The sequence below is a fragment of the Mastigoproctus giganteus genome, chromosome 6 (genome assembly GCF_048544385.1).
Source record: "Mastigoproctus giganteus isolate SK-2022 chromosome 6, ASM4854438v1, whole genome shotgun sequence".
NCBI classification, from domain to species: Eukaryota; Metazoa; Arthropoda; class Arachnida; order Uropygi; family Thelyphonidae; genus Mastigoproctus; species Mastigoproctus giganteus.
In genome coordinates, this window is record NC_143580.1 from 2,653,931 (window position 1) to 2,671,071 (window position 17,141).

A 17,141-nucleotide genomic window follows, 5' to 3' on the forward strand; every position below is an offset into this window, starting at 1 on the left:
CTTCCTGAAAGATAAAGAACTAGTGCACTGCTGAAAAAAAAAAAAAAAAAACGGAACAAAAATGTTTTTCATCAATATTTTATTATGAACAGAGTCTTCAGAGGTGAATATTTGATGTAATAGGCATCCTGGCATGCAAATTCCAAGTATCCAATAGAAATCGATCTACCACTTTAGACAGCCGCAGATCATGCAGATTATTCATACCTATAAAAACACGGGTCGTGACCACATCACTTCATTCCGTGTACTCAGGATGGCAAGTCATCGTCGTTCAAATGATCGTTTGAGATAGCGGGCCAATGAGCGACTTGAAGCCAGGCAGTCGCATGCGGAGGTGGCACTTTGGCTTAATGTGTCACGCAGTGCAGTGTCGTTTCGGTATTATGCAAGCAGTTTCAGTAGACAGGAACCATTACAAGAGCTGGCCAAGGTCGCCTGAAGTCTACGCCAACCAGAACAGACCGTTCTCTGGCTCTAACAGCAAGACGGAACCCTATGATGTTCTGTAAATAAATATATCTTGAAGTTGCTGCAGCCACAGGTGAAAATATTTCCAACCGGACTGTGTTAAGAAGGCTCAATTCAAGTGGACTCTACGCAAATGGCTTGTATCCCATTGACCCCAAACTATCGCATCGGTTGTCGAAACTGTGCCATGAACTTGAAGCCCTTACAAATGGGGTACAGTTCTGTTCTCCAATGAGTCCCATTTTAGCTTACAAACAGATTCTAGACGTTATTTCATCTGGAGACAATGAGGAATGCTGTCCCATCCCTCCAACATCAGAGAAAGGGACACTTACATACAGTGGAGGCGGTGTTCTCGTGTGGGGCGGAATAATGATCAACGGGCCACATCCCTTTTCATGATTTTGATAGGGGTACCATAACTGCTCAAAGATACCGAGAACAGATCCTCAAACCCTATGTGCGACTTTTTAGTTTGCCCCACTTTTTTAGGTTGACCAAGATTTTCTTTTCATGTATGACAACACCAGTGCACATTGAGCTCAAGTGGTGGAGGAATTTCTTGAAAGAAGATATCCAACGACTGCCGTGGCCAACACAAAACTTAACTTTAACTGTAACTGATAGTTACAGTTAAAATTATCACGGGTCAGATCTCAACCCCGTCCATTTGGGATTCGTGTTACTGGCGAATACCCAAACCAGAACTTCCTTTGACCCCGATGCTCTGCTCGAAGAATCGGAGGCTTCATATCTCATACCGCTTCCTCCCAAACCAAATGCTACCGGAAAAAGTACAGCACCTCGACGCTGACCTGCATAGGTTTTGCAGCAATAAAACCTACAGAAAGAAGTGTTACCAGCTCGCTCCAATGCAGAATCTAATAAGAAGAAGTACGTGCGCCCTCCACACCGCCTGCCAAGTTCTCCTGTGCCACGACAGAACTCGTTTGAAACAGAAGTGCCATTCATATATATATTATATACATTTATTGTAAATAAAACTGTATGATGTAGCTTGTAAATATAGTTAATACTGCATAATGTGAGGAAGTGTAATAATATGTTTACATTTTTAATTTTACAGTGTGCACAGAACTAATTATCTATTCTGATGTGAGCCCCTGGCCTTTGGCCGTGACAGAACAATTGCAACAATTTAAACTCAAATGCAATTAAAAATACCCAGGACACAACCATGGATACAGATGGCACATCTATACAGGAAGATCTAATTTTAGAAATTCATTCTGAAGAAGAAAAAATGGACACTAGTCGGCCAGTTTTCTCCAAAAAAGATAAACCAAAATTAGAACGTCATAAGCCAGTTGCCTTCAAAAAGCAGTCAGATACAGCTCCATCAATTAAACACAAATAATGCCTTGTATTTTACAATGGAACTGCAGAGGCTTTCATTGCAACACATGCTATCCATGATCTAGTTAACCGATATTCTCCAGTTGCCCTTTGTTTTCAGGAAACTTACCTAACCTCGCAAATTTCTCCATCGATAAAGAATTATTGCCTTTATCGAAGAGATTGTAATACAGCTAATGCTGCCCATGTTGGTGTAGCAATCCTAATAAATTCAAATATCCCAGCTAAGCATGTCCCACTTCAAACTGAAATAGAAGCTGTTGCTGTTCGCATAATTCTTCATATTGCAATAACACTACTCTCAATCTACTTATAGCCAAACCATACTTACTGTTTAAAAGAACTTGAAGACCTCTTCATACAGATACCTCCACCTTTCTGTATATTAGGGGACTTTAATGGGCACCATCCTTTATGGGGCGCTACTAAATTAGATAGACGGGGTCGACTCATTGAAAGCTTTTTAGAGGCAATAAACCTTGCCATACTGAATACTGGCATGCACACTCACATTCAGCTCCCAACTGGACATACTTCAGCAATAGATCTCTCCATTTGTTCTCCAGTACTGGTCCCAACCATAGAGTGGTATGTTATAAATGACCCTATGGGCAGTGATCACTTCCCAATCGTATGCAAGGTATTGATAGCGCAGGCTCCTTTAACTAAATCCTGCAGGAAATGGAAATTTGACCAAGCAAACTGGGCAAAATTTCAGTCATCAATCTCTTTTGATGAGGAAAAAAATCCATCTCCAGCCTATTGATGATGTGATGATTATATCATGTTTCATCTCCTAAATGTGGCCAAAGATATAATACCATTATCAAATCCCCCAGGCCAAAAGCATTATAATTATTGGTGGAATGAGGAATGCACAAAAGCAAAAGATAAAGCCTGGAATTTCAATATCCAATCACAGCCAATCTGATAAATTATAAGAAATTAAGGGCAAAAGCACGTTTCGTACAAAGGCAAGCCAAAAAAGAATCCTGGACCTGTTTTGCATCAACAACTAACAGAAACACTGACAGCAAATTAATTTGGAAAAAAATTAGACAACTTTCTGGTAAGTTTCCAGCCATACCTTCTCTAGTCCTCTCCTGGAATGGGCAAGATTTATCTACTCCCTTGGATATATCTTTCCAGCGAATGAAAAACAGAGAGGACAGTATTCTATTAACTTCCAAACTGCCTTCATTCAACCGTATAACAAACCACTACAATATTCTGAACTTTTGCATGCCATTAAAACAGCTCATAATGGTGCCACTGGGCTAGATGGGATCTATTATATCATGCTGCAACGTCTTGATGACAAAGCTTTGTACTTCCTCCTGGTCTTTTACAACTGTATTTTTTTATAAAATGTTTATCCAGCTTCTTGGCATCACTCTTTTGTTTTGGCGTTCCTAAAGTCTGGAAAAGATCCATCCAACCCCCATTGCTATAGACCAATATCTCTGTCAAGCTGCCTCAGCAAAATCCTTGAAAAAATTGTCCACAGTAGTCTGGATCATTTAGTCACAACATCTAATGAGCCATAGTCAACATGGCTTTCGACAAAACAGGTCATGCTTGGATCTCACGATCATTTGCCATTCGCAATGCCTTCTTTAAACACGAATATCTAGTAATGGTTTGTATAGATATAGAGAAGGCTTTTGACACCAATTGGTGGCATGGCATACTTAGTGACTTTATTCTCTCGGTCTACGGGGCAACCTTCCCATATTTGTTCAAAACTTTCTACACACTAGATCGTTTCAAGTAAGATACCAAAATGACCTCTCTACAACTTTCATTCAGGAAGGTGTTCCTCAGGGATCAGTACTGAGTGCCACTCTTTTTGCTCTTAGAATCAATTCCATCACTAAATAGCTTCCAGACACAGTTGAAATGTACCTGTTTGCTGATGACCTTTCCATCTCCTGCCATTCCCAAAACATGAGATCTATTGAAAAGCAGCTTCAGATATCACTGATTAAAATGCAACAATGGGCCAGCCTTAACGGCTGTCGACTCTCACAACAGAAAATAGTTGCTATCCATTTTTGTAGACAACACAAATGTCATTTGGATCCTGAACTTCAAATTTCCAATGTCTCCATCCCAGTCACTACTAACATCAGATTTCTAGGATTAATCCTTGACAACAAATTAAATTTCTTAGACCATATTAAAAATGTACATACTTCCTGTTTAAAAAAGTTAAATATACTCAGAACTTTATCTGCCCTAACATGGGGTGCAGAATGAATCTCCCTGCTTCAGTTATACAGGGCATTAATCAGATCCTGTCTTGATTATGGTGCTCCTGTCTATGATTCTTCTAGAGCAAGTGCTTTGTGCTGGCTTGATCCAGTTCGGCACAGTGCCTTGAGGATTGCACTTGGGGCTTTCAGAACATTACCAGCACATAGCCTCTACATTGACGCTCATGAGCCCCTGTTAACTCTGCGTAGGAAAACACTGCTACTGAAGTATGCTGTCAAAATACAAAGTTGTGTCTCGCATGCAATTCAGTCATACCTGTTCATTCCACCATTAGAAACCTCTACAGAAATAAGCGTAGTATAGTAAAACCAGCTGGTCTTTGTCTTCTTGAACTGATGCAGGTTTGGAATGTTTCCATTCATTCTGTACAACAGGTAGTAACGTGTGCTCTACCACCATGGACTTGTCCTCCTCTACCGACCTGTGACACTTACCTTTGCCAGTGGGGAAAAAGTATTCTCAAGCATCAAATGTGAAACAACTTCATGCAGTTCACACACAGATATTTTGATTTTTCTCCAATTTATACAGATGGCTCTAAATCTAACAAACATTGGAGCAGCAGCGTTCCTAAATACCACTATTTCAGCATCCCTTCCACCTGAATTCAGTATCTTCTCAGCAGAATTATATGCAATTAAACTAGCTGCCTTAGAAAATCTGTTCTAACTTCTGATTAAAATTTGTTATTTACATTGATTCCCTCAGCTCATTTATGGCATTATTTAACTCCTCAGATAAAGTTCACTCTGTTCTAAATGAAATTAGAAGATTATTACTGCAGTTTGAAGAGCGCCACCAACTGATCATCTTCTGCTGGATTTCAGCACATTCCGGAAATTCTGGTAATGAACTGGCTGATAAAGCTGCAAAAAATCCTTAAATTTAACAAATATCCTTGTTCCAGCATCAGACTATCCACAAATCATTCATGGTGCATGCCTACCAGAATGGACAGCACTCTGGCACTCTCAAACAAATAATAAACCTTTTCAATTTAAACAGGGTACAAAAATTTGGCATTCCAGTGTCTGTACATCAAGATGAGAAGAAATAGCCCTTTCAAGAGCAAGAATAGGTCATACTCATTTAAGGAGGAATTTAAGGAAAAGGAGGTGATTGTCCCTCTGTATAAAGCAATGGTCAGGCCATGCCTTGAGTACTGCGTACAGGTCTGGAGGCCTCATTTTAGGAAGGATGTAGATTTACTTGAGCGTGTACAGAGAAGGGCAACAAGATTGGTGAGGGGAATGAAGGGATCCTCTTACCAAGAGAGGCTTAAGTTCTGCAAATTGCAGTGGATGGAGACTAGGCACCTGCGCGGTGATCTGATTGGGGTATATAAGGCCTTGAATGGGTTGTGCACGCTGAATTCTAATGGGATCCTTCCACTTGTTCAGATTACGAACCTAAGGGGGCATAAATTCAAATTAAGAAAGGACAGATGTAGAATACATGTGCGGAAACTTCACATAATCTATGTACATTGTATTCATTTAGTTGCAATAAAGATTCTCTCTCTCTCTCTCTCTCTCTCTCTCTCTCTCTCTCTCTCTCTCTCTCTCTCTCTCTCTCTACCAGACTTAAACCCGATCGAAAATGTGTGAGAGACCCTTAGGAGTCTCATTTCACGCCGATAGCCCACTCGTCAGTCACTTTGTGAGCTACGGTCTGTGCTGGTGGAAGAATAGGATTTGTCCCCACAGAATCTTATAGACACCCTTATATCGAGTATGGGCCACCCCTTTCAGGTCTATTTAGCCATTGGAGGGGACCATAATGTCATGTGACCATATTTTCGAGCGTCTTGTATCGACTAATAATGTGATCCTTTTGGTAATTTTTATACAACCCCTATAAATGTCCCTTATACCGGTCCCAAGTTTCTGTCTGTCTCCTCATTTCGTCGTTATTCTGCGGTACTCCACCATTCCAAATTTTGACCCTCTTCATCGCAAGCTGCGCGTAACACCACCGCCTGTACGTGTTCTGTTACTTTTGTTGTAGCGTAACGTAGATGACGTCATTAGGATGATTAGTTGACGTAACTTAAAGGACGTTATTTGGATTATTAGATGATGTAACTCGGATGACGTCATCAAATGCCACTGCAGTCGTTTTGACACCGCGATATAAAACCCAAAAACGCAATCTGCTTGAACATAGCGCTGACCATTTAAAATCACCAGACGAATATTTTTCGCTAAAATCATCTTTACAGGAAACTAAAGGGTTTTTTTTAAGAAAGAAAAAAAAAAGAAAAAAAGGCAACTTACTTTCTTCTATGGGCGATCGCAGTCCACAACCTAAAAGTGAAAACAAAAAAAAAAAAAAGAAAAATTATAAATAAGAATGGATTTTTAGTGTTTATGAGAATGTGCTGAGTTCTTATTTCATATTTCTCTCATTTACGCCTATCGTACTATCTCATTTTCTCCAATACACATCATTCAATTTACAGTATCGCAACTGTAAATTATGTATTATTCCTGGAAAATAAATTATGGATTGGTGAAAATCGCTCGAAAGTTCTTCAGTGTTGTCTGTTCAGTTCCCCTTACTCTTTTAATTTAAAAAAAGCCATAATTAGTGTACGTGGGGTGTGTGTGTGTCAAAAAACAAGTCCTGGGAAAAGAAGAGATCCACCAATCAACTGTCGCGTAGTGCACTTTTATAATAACAGCGATGGGTAATCTATAAGTAATAAACTGCCCTACCATTAATATCCGGGCATTCCCCATTGATGGGAAACAGGTCCATCGTCATCATCATCATTATTAACAGCTGCAGAACAGCAATCAAACATCCCTGAGGGTGCAGCTACAAAGTGTCATTACACAGCTGCAAAGCAGAAGCTGGGAGTATAAATTTCCAATGTAAAGAGAAAAGTAAATGTACGTAAAAAGAACAGTAAATTGACATCTGTAGATAAAAATAAAACTAAATAAATAAAGGAAGACGGATCAGTCAGATTGAAGTGAACAGGTTGGATTCTGCAATGTTTGTGTGTGAAGTGAACTTCACACACACAAACATTGCAGAATCAGTCTTAGAACTGGTAAGAAGAGTCAATTTTAAGTTTAAGGTTCAGGTAACTAATGGGTTGGCAATTTCAGTTGTTTCTCGAAGTGTCCAGGAGTATCGAATAACTCCAGACGCATGCAACACGTCACAGAACCTGCTGTAAATATGCCCACTGGACTTCGAACAGACAATTGCAAAAGTGGGCGTCCAAGATGACACGTTCAACAGAATTACCTCAACAGTTCAACAGAATTGATCACCTCAACAAATGCTAGACGTCAATTAACATGATGTAAACAGCGCGAATCCTGGAGTGTAGAGCAGTGTAAAACAGTCCTATGAACAGACGAGTCGAGGTTCACACTCTACCAGTCTGATGGCCGGCTGTTCCGAGATGTGGCTAATGGCAGGGGAACAATTGCTTCCAGATTGTATCCTCCCAACAATGAAGTTTGGTGGATGCAGTGTCATGTTGTGGGGCTCCTTTCATGGTTTGCCTTGGGTCCATTAGTCATTATCTACAAAACCACGAATGATGTGCAATACCAGGACAGCCTGGACAATTATGCACTAACAATATTATGACAATACTTTGGGGAATTCCCATTGTATCAGCAAGACAACGCTCCATGCCATACTTCTCGGGTCGTAACAGAGTGGTTTGAGCACATGGGTGTGGAAAAGTTGGATTGGCCAGCCAAGAGGGGTTATTTGAACCCTATCGAGCATATTTGGGATGTATTGCATCGTTGGGTACGTGCACATCGAGATCGCCCAAAGAACAAGCCCGAACTGGTGGCTGCGTTAAAGGCCGAGTGGAGGAACATATCACGTGACATTTATAAAAAGCTGGTTGAGAGTATGCTGCGAAGACTGAAGGCCGTCATAAAAGCAAAACGTTTCCGCACAAAATATTAAATGACACAATAAAGACTCGTTTTTTTTGTGTAAAGGCAGGTGTCAGGATATTAATGGTAGGGCAGTGTAGTTTGAGAAGAATCCAACAGCTTAGTCATTAATCAATTTCAGGTTTCATCCATGGTTCGAAGTTTAGGAATACATTTCCAAATAACTTGCAAGTTCAGCATTTTAGCGCCCACGTGGAAGTATTTCTAGAATTACAGGAGTTTGTGGAACAGTTAACATACAAATTAAATACTGGTTGAAAGTTTAAGAAGTAGCTATACAAGATGAAGGTACGTTTGTCAGAGGTCCAAGAATTGTAGAAGAAGAAGGACCGAGCTACCATCTGTTTTCTTTTTGTAAATATGTCTAGTGAAATTCTTTGGCTTTTCTGAAAGGAGTCTTCATTTCCTTTAAAAAATATAGTATGAATCAGAGCTGTAATACTCAATATGTTCTACGTTGATAATAATATTAGTAAAATAATAAGAGGAGTTTACCTCAATATAGTACGTAGAACACTTCCATATGATACCCTCCAGAAATTAAAACGGAAAAAACGAAAAAATCGACAACTTACCGGTACATTAAAGTAAAATATAAATAATTAAATAATCAATTTAACACAATTCAAAATCAATTTAAAACAATTAAAAATCAAATTAACGCAATTAAAAGAATCTAACGAAAATATTCAAAACGATTTAAGGAAGAAAAATCGTTTTGAATATTTTCGTTAGATTCTTTTAATTGCGTTAATTTGATTTTTAATTGTTTTAAATTGATTTTGAATTGTGTTAAATTGATTATTTAATTATTTATATTTTACTTTAATGTACCGGTAAGTTGTCGATTTTTTCGTTTTTTCCGTTTTAATTTCTGGAGGGTATCATATGGAAGTGTTCTACGTACTATATTGAGGTAAACTCCTCTTATTATTTTACTAATTTAAAAAATATAGTAAAATAAGATTTTAATTACGACATTTTAGTTGGAGCAATGATAAATGACGGACGTGGGCCTAAGTTTCCTCTGATGTGAAAATCGCAATTTGAAAGCCCAATCAGCCCAATCTTCGAAGCTCTCTTCCTGCATATCGAACTGGCTATGTCGTGGCACAACGATTCTTTTTGACTGATTTATCCGAGATAACGAGACTGTAGTACGCCGCATTCTTTAAAATAAAACTTCTAATAGCACGTGTAAAAAGAGTATTAATTAGAGAGTTAAAGTGTCATTCAAGTGCAAATTTTAGTTACTCATTAGAGTACGTGTAGTTGATACTTTTAAGACACTTCTTAATCGGTCACCGTTGCTCAGTGATCAGCGCGAGGGTGTATAAGTACGCGGGCTGTGAGTGACCGTGGTTCTACCCTTCCTGACTGCTGAAGATGGTGAAGTGTTATTGTATCCTCTCTTGTGAAATCCTCACACTGTGTGGTGGGCCCGGAGGATGAATAGAAAATCTACTTTTGGATAACATTAAAAATCCAATTATTTATTGGTAATCGCCTATTAATTAATTTCTTTTCTTACTGTTAATCAATTGTGATTAAGTGATTTGTGATTATTTATTATGAACTCTTACTGGCTGTACTCGAAAAAATTCTGGAAAAAAATCATTACTCTAAATAACAATAGATGGCGGCACTAGAATTTAGCACATTCCTAGTGCTGCCATCTATTGTTCTGAAAATTAATACCTTTTAAAGAAATGTTACTTTTAATTTGTACGAAGAGCTAGAACTCCCCACTTTTTAAATAATCACCCTTGTTTCTTAAGCGACTTGAAACACTTGCACAACAGATATTCATTTAAGAGGTTCGTCTCAAATTTATTTTTTACCTGTTATAGTTAAGTCCACGGTTTCACAGCACACGTATGGGATTTTATTCACCCAATTGCATGGAAGTTCCATGACGCGATTCTTCTCATTTCTGCATTCCGTATACTTGGTGCAACTTCCCCTTGTGCCTTGGAGGGTGGTGCATTTTTCATCGGCTTTTATGAAATAGTCGTTGGATCCAGCTATCCCAACTGCGTCTGAAATAAAAGCTCAGTTTAGCAGTTTGCATGCTTTGTTCTCCACAATGTTTCTCTGTTTTCAGGTAAAATAACAATACAGTTTTAATAATCGTCGAATAGTCCCATATAAGTAAAACTTGTTCAAGATATTTATCATTGACAACATTTTTTATTTCAATGTTAGTACATGAGATTAAGTATTTTTCCCACAAACAATTCAAAACTACAGGAAAAGAAATATAAACACCACTAGAGGTTTATAATTTCACCTATTAAACAAATGAAAATGTATTTAATTTTTATTTGTTTAAATATCATTAAAATTAAGTGTATTCAGACTAATAATTTCAACTGTCACACAGAGAAAAATGAGGTCTGATTTTAAAGTCCAGATTTAACAGCATCGTGTTGATGATGATAAATTATTTCTCACCTTATTTGTTCAACGCTTTCAGATGATCAAGTAAACAGAATTTGGGATTTCTTAGTTATAAATGGAGTCTGTTACTAATAAATTAAAAATCAGTGACATGTTTTTAACAAATAGGTTCATTCTTAATCTTGGATCAAGTAGGAAAAGCGTGTTACTAATAATAATAAATAAGAATTATTATTATTATTCGTTAGCTCTAACAAACTATTTAAATTAGGCAGGAATCTTTTAATTTCAAGCTTATCGTAGTATGACACCTACGAAAAGGTAATTTTATTATTTTCCATAAACATTAAACAAAAGAATGTGACACTAGGACCTGGTTGTCTTGTAGTCTGGTTTTGGCACGTCCCTTCCACTTTCGAAAGAATTCAGAGAGCAAGTCCTTATGGAGGCTCTTTGGCACCATACTGGTGGTTGACACTGATAGGGATGGCAATTACCGGTTCCATATGCCACATATTTTTGACTTCCTGTCTTCGGTTCAAGTACTTTCTATTCTATCCTAATCTATTCCTCGTAGGTTTTCTGGAGGTTGCTAGTGTTGGGCACCGCTTTGTCCATTACTCTTTTCCTTCTCATCAGTGAGGATTATGTCCGGTCTTTTGTGAGGGATCATCTGGTCAGTTCTTATCCATCTACTTATTATTATCATTATTATTTTTACATTACGCTGAACTCAATTGCGTTCCTGGTCTTGAAATCACTTTGGAGGCCACCAAAGAAAAGTACAAAATTGTATTTTCTACCATATTTAATGTTACTAAATATATGCACCCTGAGATGACCTTGTCTCTTCTGCTGGTCTTCGAATATTATGAAAATTTGTGTGAAAAAAAAAAAAGAATAATGCTAATAGAATATAGAAACGTCCAACGTCCTTGGCACAATGAGTAGACAGAAGGAATAAAATGGTTTTTAAAGCAAAAATGAAACTAAAGTATATCTCTCAAAATGTCAACAAGTAAAAGCGATAAAACCAACATAAAAATAAAGGAGAATATAATTTCGATAAAATATACACAAAAACAAAAACACTCAGGTAGTTTTCTGGATGCGCTGTTCTTACGTGAAAAAAAAATCCGCCTTTAATGTGTATTTTAGACGCTGGTGCGTGTTATTCGGAAGATAAAGGTCATGAGAATAGGAAGAGAAGAAGACATAGAAGAGGTGAGCGTGTACTGCTATTGTGGAAGTCTAATGGCGGAATAAACAGCACAGAAATAAGAAAAGTATTTTTAGAAGTGAAGAAGAATATCATGTGGGAGATTAGGAATTGGTTTAAGGAAAGATTGGTACAATTTCTGGTAGAGAATGTGGTATTTTATGGGGCATGGACTTCAGTAACAGAAGCTATTAAAAGATGGAAAAGTTCTAAGATATGGAGAAGGATGAAAAAGATAAGATGGGTCGATAAAGTGAGAAGAAATAGTAACAGTAATAAACTGCTCGACAAAATTAACAGAATACGTAGAAAACGTGGTGCAACTCGTGCAGCTTAAGATGAAGGGGACAAAATTTGGGTATGGTGGTGTATCGTAGAACAGCGATGAAATGAGGACAAAACGAGAAACTTCGGACAGGCATAAAGGACATTTAAAGGGGTTGTGTAAGAATTACCAAAAAGATCACATTACAGAAGTCGATACCAGATGCTCGAACATATGGTTACATTACATCAGTATGGCTTATGATCCCCTCCAACGGCTAAACTGGCTTGACAGCGGTGAGCCATGCTCGTTGTAAGGGTGTCTATAAGCTGTGGTAAAAAATCCCATTCTTCTACCGACCGACACGAGAACACCACTTCCACCGTACGTCTCTCTTTCTCTGGTATTGTAAAGATGATACCGCACTGCTCGTTGTATCCAAATGAAATAGCATCTAGAATCTCTTTGTAGGCTAAAACGGGACTCATCAGAGAACAGAACTGTTCCCCAGTTGTTAGGGCTCCAAGTCACATATTCATGGTGCCAGTTTTGACGAGCTCTGTAGTGGTTTGTGGTTAATGGGATAAAAACCGATGTCTTCATTGCGTAGAGTCCACATGAATTGAGCCTTCTGAATACAGTGCGGTTGGAAATGTTTTCACCTGTGGCCGCAGCAACCTCAAGAGACAGTTGACGAAACCCCTACAACAGGACATACCTCTATCTAGTCATAGGCGATGATCCTCCTCAGTGTTCACGTTGTTCGGAACATCTAACAGTCAAACATATTTTGATTGACTGTGCACATTATCAACGACATCGAACTTCAATATTTCTTTCTCTGGCTAATCTACGGGAATCGATTACATTAGAGAGGAGGCAAATATTAATGAACTTTACTCCGTAGCCGAATGGTCAGGAGCGGGAGTGTACACGCTCTTTGAATAGACCGGAGCTCAAGCCTCTGACTGCTAAATACGGTCGATCGGCCAACCCGCACTGGACCAGCGTGGCAGATTATGGTCTGTTTCCCCCAGCATGAATTATTGAGGAGGCTTCTATCCTGCAGTGGGTTGATAATGGCTGCAGTTAAACTTTTTTTTAACTGTTTTTTGAAAGAAATTGGAATTTATGATCGCATATAAATAGTTTCTGAGCTGAAATGAAATTGAGCTGGCTTCATATTAATTATTATTTTTAACATTCCTATGAATAGGCGCACTATAGCCACAGCAGCTTGTGCGCCATTAAACAACCATACCACACACACACAACGGGACATCGTAGGGTTCCGAGTCTGTCGAGCGACCTTAGTCAGCTCTTCTTGTAACGGTTCCGGTCTCCTGAAACCGCTTCCACACTGCTGAGACGACAGTCTGACACATTAAGCCAACAACGTGCCACCTGTGCTTGCGATTGCTCAGCTTCAAGTCGTCCAGCGTCCCATCATCTCAAAGAATGATCTGAAGGACGACTTGCTATCCTGAGTACTGGAGATGTGGCTATCCTACTGAGCAAGCCAAAAAAAAAAAAAAAAAAACGGAAACGAAGTGATGTGGTCGCAACCCGTGTGTTTATAGGTATGAATAATTTCCATCATGTGCGGCTCTGTAAGATGGTAAATCGATTTCTATTGGGTACTCGGAATTTGCAAATATTCCCCTTCGGCTACGCTGTTTATAGTAAAATATTCATGAGAAACATTTTGTTCTGTTAATTGTTTCGAGCAGTGTAGTTAAATTTACCTCAGTGTACGGCCGACCGGGCTAGCCGAGTGGGTAAAGTACCTGCCCGGCAACCCAAAGGTCGCGGGTTTCGGCTTGGATCAAAGTACTGCAAAAACCTTGGGAGGTGCAATATGGCCACAGAAGCCAATGCGCCAACAACTACCAAATCAAAAAAAAAAAAAAACCTCAGTGTACTCCATAAATTTAAATAGGTATGTCTTCAACAGAGGTATTCTAACTTAAGATGCTCTACATCCGTGTTCTCAATTACATATTGTTGTGACACTAACCCATAATTCCGTATAATAAAGTTAATAACTATCGTCATAGTGTCTATATCTATTTCTATCTCATATACTGCATATATGAATTATAACAAATAAATGTATTTATTTATGCATGTTTGTGTGCCATCATTTTGAATGTGGGCTTCTTCACCTACTTCCTCCTTGAACGGAAATGAGTCTACCTGCACTGGGAAGCGGACGCAACTTAGCCTGACTTTCATTTCCTGAGCTTTTGAGGTAGCACTGGTGACATAATCACCGTCCTCCCTACACCCGTTGTAAAAGACGAGAGTTCGAATCGCGTAAATGAAGCTAGGAATTTTTATGGGGCTTTTTCACATTGTGGCCGAGTTAGTCGGTCTCAGGAGAGGGCACCAACAACAACTACACAACCCGTCATTTCAAGATGCCAGACATACTTCAAATGCAACCAATAAACCATCGAGGAACTGAATATCCCACTTTTAAAAGAAATAATTGCTCAATAGTGCGTCATCGCCCTTGCCATGTATACAGTTTAATGGGATGCCTTACCTCTGGGTACTCGCTGGTAACTCCTACTACACGTCACCATTGACACCTGCAGGCGAAGAAGCCACAGACACTTTAACCACATTGGACAGCAGCTCCTAAAAAATACCAGGAACAATCAGTATGGCACGATGATCGTTAAATAAAAAATTAAAACACAAAATGTATTTATACGTTCCACGGTATACGTTGGCAATGTTCACCATGGCAGCCACTTTCTAAAATTGCAAATACATTCACTTCTTTCACGCTACAACGCTCTTGAATATTGGTAATATAGTTTGAAGGAATCGAAGTGGAATTATTTTTTTCTAGATTACTTTTATAATACCTCTAAAGTATATCATTTTACTGATGATAAGCCATTGTTCATCGTCGAGAATAGGGTGACCTTGTACACAAACGAAGTATTGGGTTCGAATACGTCAAGATTGGGGAAATTGGTATTGACTGTCTCCACCTTCGCCAAGGTAGTCTAGAGATCGACGAACTTGGCCAACTGACACTAGAATGTGGGTTGCGCGCTTTTCACCCTCCGAAAACTTCTTCTTTTCATCCACGAAAACCCCTCAAACAAAAGAATAAAACACGTACACGCAACTTACAGACACAAAATTGCATCGCAGACTTTCCAATGAAATAAAAGACCCTCCATAAGAAAGGTCTTAAAGCATATTGGGTTGAAGTTCGAGTCAACCAAATTATGTCACGGCCTAGGATAAAAATGCGTTTTATATGCAGAATGGCACCTTCTACATTGGCTACCTCTATTATAAGACCGCAATATTTATTTTATTTTTTCTGAGGTTATCTAAATGTTAATGTCCTCAACATAGGCGTCAGACCAATGATTATTGAGAAGTCTGTCCGGGTTTTTAGTCCAGAAAACAGAAAATCGACATCAGAACACAGGCAGTTTATAGTATATATACAGCAGCAACGTAAACTTACGCCAGCCAAAATAGCAACGTAACTTATTAATAAAGCTTCCAAAAAAATAAAAAAAAAAGAAGAGGACCAAGAGGGAAACCTTTGGGAAACCCTCTATGAATGAGACAGATTTGGGAACAGCACGGTCATCCCCAGTTAAAACAGAACTATTTTAACCGGGGACCCTTTTAATAAAAAGAGTACATCGTGTTCATTTTTCTTAAGGGCATCCCTATTATCACTAAGAGATTGGTAAGAGTGTCTGCGCAGAAGAAAGCCATGACGAGTATTGGTCATCTTATTAACAATAAAAGTTTATAATTAATAAAAAAAAAAAGTGCACTCTTTCAGAAGTTCACATGCCTGACATACAAAGACATAAATCAATTGCACCACATGTAAATATCTCCCATCGCTACAATAATTGCATTTTAACTTTCCGGTATTTCTTCATCTACACTGGTGTGCAAAACTTAAGGACCAACACTATTTCTAAAGGTTACAACCACAAAATCTTTACTTAAGGTACTCTTTACTGATGAGAGTATATTCAGTCTTAGCAGCGATTCTGGACATCAGCTAATCTGGCGAGAGGTTGGCACACGATATCACCCCGCAAACATCACTGAAAGGGATCGATATGGCGGTCGAGGTGTTCTCGTCAGGGGAGGCGTTATCTTGGATGGACGTACACAACTCCAGATACTGGAAGGCGGTACTCTAACCGGTGCACGCTGCTGTATTGAGGAATCCTTCCCCATGTGCGTCTGTTTCGAGGTGCCGTTGGCCCCGAGTTCGTGTTTATGGATGATAACGCCACACTCCATTACACTGCAGCTGTTGATATGCTTTTGGAAAGTGAGGACATTTTTCTTATGGATTGGCCCGCCCTTTCAATGGATCTAAATCCCATCGACCACATATGGAACGCTCTAGGGAGACGCCTAGCGGCATGTCCACACCCACCAGAAAATTTTCACCGGATGAAGATGGCGCTGACAGAGGAATGGACGATGTTACTGAAGAACTTATCAACAACATTGTTCTAAGTATGAACAGGCGGTGAAAAGCCTGCATCGACATTAAGGGTGGCCATATCTCCTACTGAGAACCACCTCCTTCCCTTTGTTTCATCTTTGGCAGCGATGCATCTGTATCATGGCAGCCAGTGCTATGATGCCATTTTTAAATAAAGTCCCTCTGTACCGTTTTTATTTTGTTGTTGTGTGAGCATTGTTTCCTTCATTTCTGTACCTCACGAGGTTCATTTGGTAGGTTTTTCCCATATCCAGGTCACTCCTATGAGAAGCTACAGGTGAAACCTGACTGATCCTTAAGTTTTGCACACCAGTATATTTCTTGTTGATGGAGAATTCATCCTGCTGTTAACGAAGAACCATCACAGAATAAATTTCTCGAGATCTTCACCCTATTAACTGCAACTTCATTTTCTTATGGGAAAAGAAGTGAAAAGAACTTACCTTTTCATCATGCACAGTGAACCCAGTTCAGAAACCTTTCCATTAACGCTACATGTCAACGGTGCCCAAAAAGTCCGATTAATAAACACCGTCAGAAGGGCCGCACCCGATTTCTTTACAAAGCTCACACGCGCGCACACACCTGTGTTCTTCCGTTACCTCAATTAGCACTTCCTGTTTCTGGTTAGCACTTCCCGTTTCTTTCTACTGCAGAGAAGTATATCTGTATGTATTTTATGGGGGC

At 39.1% G+C, this 17,141-nt stretch overlaps 1 long non-coding RNA gene across 1 annotated transcript; it reads right to left on the reverse strand.

Annotated features, from left to right (window-relative positions):
* Nucleotides 1-19: 19 nt before the first annotated feature.
* On the reverse strand, nt 20-14,567 carry LOC150083801 (uncharacterized). The gene is made up of 4 exons (XR_016547069.1): nt 14,490-14,567; nt 9,899-10,096; nt 6,402-6,431; nt 20-30 (listed from the first exon to the last, which is right to left on the reverse strand). It is a non-coding gene; the product is annotated as an uncharacterized LOC150083801 (long non-coding RNA).
* Nucleotides 14,568-17,141: the final 2,574 nt, after the last annotated feature.